This window comes from Oncorhynchus gorbuscha, unplaced genomic scaffold (genome assembly GCF_021184085.1).
Source record: "Oncorhynchus gorbuscha isolate QuinsamMale2020 ecotype Even-year unplaced genomic scaffold, OgorEven_v1.0 Un_scaffold_4173, whole genome shotgun sequence".
Classification (NCBI taxonomy): domain Eukaryota; kingdom Metazoa; phylum Chordata; class Actinopteri; order Salmoniformes; family Salmonidae; genus Oncorhynchus; species Oncorhynchus gorbuscha.
In genome coordinates this window covers 30001-35921 of record NW_025748257.1, presented here as the reverse complement: position 1 = coordinate 35921, position 5921 = coordinate 30001, and positions in this window count along the sequence as shown.

Here is a 5921-nt window from a genome sequence, read left to right as displayed (position 1 = left end):
AGCTGAGATAGTTGTGTCCTCCCATACAAACTGGTTATCAGCTGTGATAGTTGACACAATCCCCTCCCATACAAACTGGTTATCAGCTGAGATAGTTGACACAATCCCCTCCCATACAACCTGGTTATCAGCTGAGATAGTTGACTCAATCCCCTCCCCAAACTGGTGACACAATCCCCTCCCATACAAACTGGTTATCAGCTGAGATAGTTGTATGGGCATAACTGGCCCAGCGGAACATGACTGATCCTGAACTGGTTAGAGCTGAGATAGTTGACACAATCCCCTCCCATACAAACTGGTTATCAGCTGAGATAGTTGACTCAATCCCTCCCATACAACCTGGTTATCCAGCTGAGATAGTTGACTCAATCCCCTCCCATACAAACTGGTTATGTAGCTGAGATAGTTGACACAATCCTCCCATACAAACTGGTTATCAGCTGAGATAGTTGACACAATCCCCTCATACAACCTGGTTATCAGCTGAGATAGTTGACACAATCCCCTCCCATACAAACTGGTTATCAGCTGAGATAGTTGACTCAATCCCTCCCATACAACCTGGTTATCAGCTGAGATAGTTGACTCAATCCCTCCCATACAAACTGGTTATCAGCTGATACAATCCCCTCACCTGACCTGGTTATCAGCTGAGATAGTTGACACAATCCCTCCCATACAAACTGGTTATCAGCTGAGATGGTTGACTTAAATCCTCCCATACAAACCGATTTATCAGCTGAGATAGTTGACACAATCCCCTCCCATACAACCTGGTTATCAGCTGAGATAGTTGACACAATCCCTCCCATACAAACTGGTTATCAGCTGAGATAGTTGACACAATCCCCTCCCATACAAACTGGTTATCAGCTGAGATAGTTGACACAATCCCCTCCCATACAAACTGGTTATCAGCTGAGATAGTTGACACAATCCCCTCCCATACAACCTGGTTATCAGCTGAGATAGTTGACACAATCCCCTCCCATACAAACTGGTTATCAGCTGAGATAGTTGACACAATCCCTCCCATACAACCTGGTTATCAGCTGAGATAGTTGACACAATCCCTCCCATACAACCTGGTTATCAGCTGAGATAGTTGACGTCCCCTCCCATACAAACTGGTTATCAGCTGAGATAGTTGACACAATCCCCTCCCATACAAACTGGTTATCAGCTGAGATAGTTGACTCAATCCCCTCCCCATACAAACTGGTTGTCAGCTGAGATAGTTGACACAATCCCCTCCCATACAAACTGGTTATCAGCTGAGATAGTTGACTCAATCCCCTCCCCCATACAAACTGGTTATCAGCTGAGATAGTTGACACAATCCCCTCCCATACAAACTGGTTATCAGCTGAGATAGTTGACACAATCCCCTCCCATACAAACTGGTTATCAGCTGAGATAGTTGACTCAATCCCCTCCTATACAAACTGGTTATCAGCTGAGATAGTTGACACAATCCCCTCCCATACAAACCCTGGTTATCAGCTGAGATAGTTATCCCTCCCTTACAAACTGGTTATCAGCTGAAAGAGATAGTTGACTCAATCCTCACCCAACCTGGTTGCTCAGCTGAGATGGTTAGCAATCCCCTCCCCATACAAACTGGTTATCAGCTGAGATAGTTGACACAATCCCCTCCGCACAAACTGGTTTATCAGCTGAGATAGTTGACACAATCCCCTCCCATACAAACTGGTTATCAGCTGAGATAGTTGACACAATCCCCTCCCCATACAAACTGGTTATCAGCTGAGATAGTTGACTACAATCCCCTCCATACAAACTGGTTATCAGCTGAGATAGTTGACTCAATCCCCTCCCATACAAACTGGTTATCAGCTGAGATAGTTGACACAATCCCCTCCCATACAAACTGGTTATCAGCTGAGATAGTTGACACAATCCCCTCCTATACAACCTGGTTATCAGCTGAGATAGTTGACTCAATCCCCTCTATACAAACTGGTTATCAGCTGAGATAGTTGACTCAATCCCCTCCTATACAACCTGGTTATCAGCTGAGATAGTTGACTCAATCCCTCCCATACAAACTGGTTATCAGCTGAGATAGTTGACTCAATCCCCTCCCATACAAACTGGTTATCAGCTGAGATATTGACTCAATCCCTCCCATACAAACTGGTTATCAGCTGAGATAGTTGACTCAATCCCCTCCCATACAAACTGGTTATCAGCTGAGATAGTTGACTCAATCCCCTCCCATACAAACTGGTTATCAGCTGAGATAGTTGACACAATCCCCTCCCATACAAACTGGTTATCAGCTGAGATAGTTGACTCAATCCCCTCCCATACAAACTGGTTATCAGCTGAGATAGTTGACACAATCCCCTCCCTATACAAACTGGTTTATCAGCTGAGATAGTTGACTCAATCCCCTCCCATACAAACTGGTTATCAGCTGAGAGACACAATCCCCTCCCCATACAAACTGGTTATCAGCTGAGATAGTTCAATCCCCTCCCCCATACAAACTGGTTATCAGCTGAGATAGTTGACTCAATCCCCTCCCATACAAACTGGTTATCAGCTGAGATAGTTGACACAATCCCCTCCATACAAACTGGTTATCAGCTGAGAGATAGTTGACACAATCCCCTCCCATACAACCTGGTTATCAGCTGAGATAGTTGATAATCCCCTCATACAAACTGGTTATCAGCTGAGATAGTTGACACAATCCTCCCATACAACCTGGTTATCAGCTGAGATAGTTGACACAATCCCCTCCCATACAAACTGGTTATCAGATAGTTGACACAATCCTCCCATACAACCTGGTTATCAGCTGAGATAGTTGACTCAATCCTCCCATACAAACTGGTTATCAGCTGAGATAGTTGACTCAATCCCCTCCCATACAAACTGGTTATCAGCTGAGATAGTTGACACAATCCCCTCCCATACAAACTGGTTATCAGCTGAGATAGTTGACACAATCCTCCCATACAAACTGGTTATCAGCTGAGATAGTTGACTATACAAATCAGCTGAGATAGTTGACCTCTCCCATACAAACTGGTTATCAGCTGAGATAGTTGACTCAATCCTCCCATACAAACTGGTTATCAGCTGTTTGACTCAATCCCCTCCCATACAAAGTTACATCAGCTGAGATAGTTGACTCAATCCCCTCCCATACAACCTGGTTATCAGCTGAGATAGTTGACTCAATCCCCTCCCATACAAACTGGTTATCAGCTGAGATAGTTGACACAATCCCCTCCCCATACAAACTGGTTATCAGCTGAGATAGTTGGACACAATGTTGACCTCCTCCCCCATACAAACTGGTTATCAGCTGAGATAGTTGACACAATCCCCTCCCTATACAAACTGGTTATCAGCTGAGATAGTTGACACAATCCCCTCCCATACAAACTGGTTATCAGCTGAGATAGTTGACTCAATCCTCCCATACAAACTGTTGACTCAATCCCCTCTATATACAAACTGGTTATCAGCTGAGATAGTTGACTCAATCCCCTCCCATACAAACTGGTTATCAGCTGAGATAGTTGACACAATCCTCCATACAAACTGGTTATCAGCAATCCCTCCCATACAACCTGGTTATCAGCTGAGATAGTTGACTCAACTCTATACAAACTGGTTATCAGCTGAGATAGTTGACTCAATCCCCTCCCCTATACAAACTGGTTATCAGCTGAGATAGCGACTCAATCCCTCCCATACAAACTGGTTATCAGCTGAGATAGTTGACTCCAATCCTCCCATACAAACTGGTTATCAGCTGAGATAGTTGACTCAATCCCCTCCCATACAAACTGGTTATCAGCTGAGATAGTTGACTCCAATCCCCATACAAACTGGTTATCAGCTGAGATAGTTGACACAATCCCCTCCCCCATACAAACTGGTTATCAGCTGAGATAGTTGACTCAATCCTCTCTATACAAACTGGTTATCAGCTGAGATAGTTGACTCAATCCCCTCCCATACAAACTGGTTATCAGCTGAGATAGTTGACAATCCTCCCATACAAACTGGTTATCAGCTGAGATAGTTGACTCAATCCCCTCCCATACAAACTGGTTATCAGCTGAGATAGTTGACACAATCCCCTCCCATACAAACTGGTTATCAGCTGAGATAGTTGACACAATCCCCTCCCATACAAACTGGTTATCAGCTGAGATAGTTGACACAATCCCTCCCATACAAACTGGTTATCAGCTGAGATAGTTGACACAATCCCCTCCCATACAAACTGGTTATCAGCTGAGATAGTTGACTCAATCCCCTCCTATACAAACTGGTTATACACTGATTTATCAGCTGAGATAGTTGACTCAGCTGAGAATCCTCCCATACAAACTGGTTATCAGCTGAGATAGTTGACACAATCCCCTCCCATACAAACTGGTTATCAGCTGAGATAGTTGACACAATCCTCCCATACAAACTGGTTATCAGCTGAGATAGTTGACTCCAATCCTCTATGCAAACTGGTTATCAGCTGAGATAGTTGACACAATCCCCTCCACTTCGGTTATCAGCTGAGATAGTTGACTCAATCCCCTCCCATACAAACTGGTTATCAGCTGAGATAGTTGACACAATCCCCTCCCATACAAACTGGTTATCAGCTGAGATAGTTGACACAATCCCTCCCATACAAACTGGTTATCAGCTGAGATAGTTGACACAATCCCTCCCATACAAACTGGTTATCAGCTGAGATAGTTGACACAATCCCCTCCTATACAAACTGGTTATCACTTGTTGCACCACAACTAAGTATAGAATCAATCTTTAGAAGGTTTTTATCATAAATCTTCAATAACATTCCAACTGGAGAATTCCATTGTCAGCTGAGAGGTCGCTATCATGTGAAATGCGCGTGACCAGGAAATTGCTCTGCCAGTAACCTGACTCTTCAGCTCTCATTCAGCCCCACCACACAGTAGAAGCCTCATTCAAGTTTCTAAAGACGGTTGACATCTAGTTGAAGCCTTAGGAAGTGCAACATAACCAATATCCTACTGTATTCAATCGGGCCTGAGAAAATAGTCCAACTCAGATTTCTCACTTCCTGTTTGGATTTCTTTTCAGGTTTTTTGCCAAATGAGTTCTGTTTTACTCACAGACATCATTCAAACAGTTTTAGAAACTTCAGAATATTTCCGATCCAATACTAATAATACTATGCATATATTGTAACTGGGACTGAGGAGCAGGCCGTTTACTCTGGGCACATCTGGGCACCTTCATCCAAGCTTTATTCTGCCCTGCACCAAGAAGTTAACTCAATCCCCTCATACAAACTGGTTATCAAGACAATCCTCCTATACAAACTGGTTGACACTGAGAATCTCCCTCCCATACAAACTGGTTATCAGCTGAGATAGTTGACACAATCCTCCTATACAACCTGGTTATCAGCTGAGATAGTTGACACAATCCCCTCTATACAAACTGGTTATCAGCTGAGATAGTTGACACAACTACAAATCCGGTTATCTGACCCATACAAACTGGTTATCAGCTGAGATAGTTGACTCAATCCCCTCCCATACAAACTGGTTATCAGCCCAATCCTCCCATACAAACTGGTTATCAGCCGAGATAGTTGACTCAATCCCCTCCCATACAAACTGGTTATCAGCTGAGATAGTTGACACAATCCCCTCCCATACAAACTGGTTATCAGCTGAGATAGTTGACACAATCCCTCCATACAAACTGGTTATCGGCTGAGATAGTTGACACAATCCCCTCCCATACAAACTGATTTATCAGCTGAGATAGTTGACACAATCCCCTCCCATACAAACTGGTTATCAGCTGAGATAGTTGACACAATCCTCCCATACAAACTGGTTATCAGCTGAGATAGTTGACACAATCCTCATACA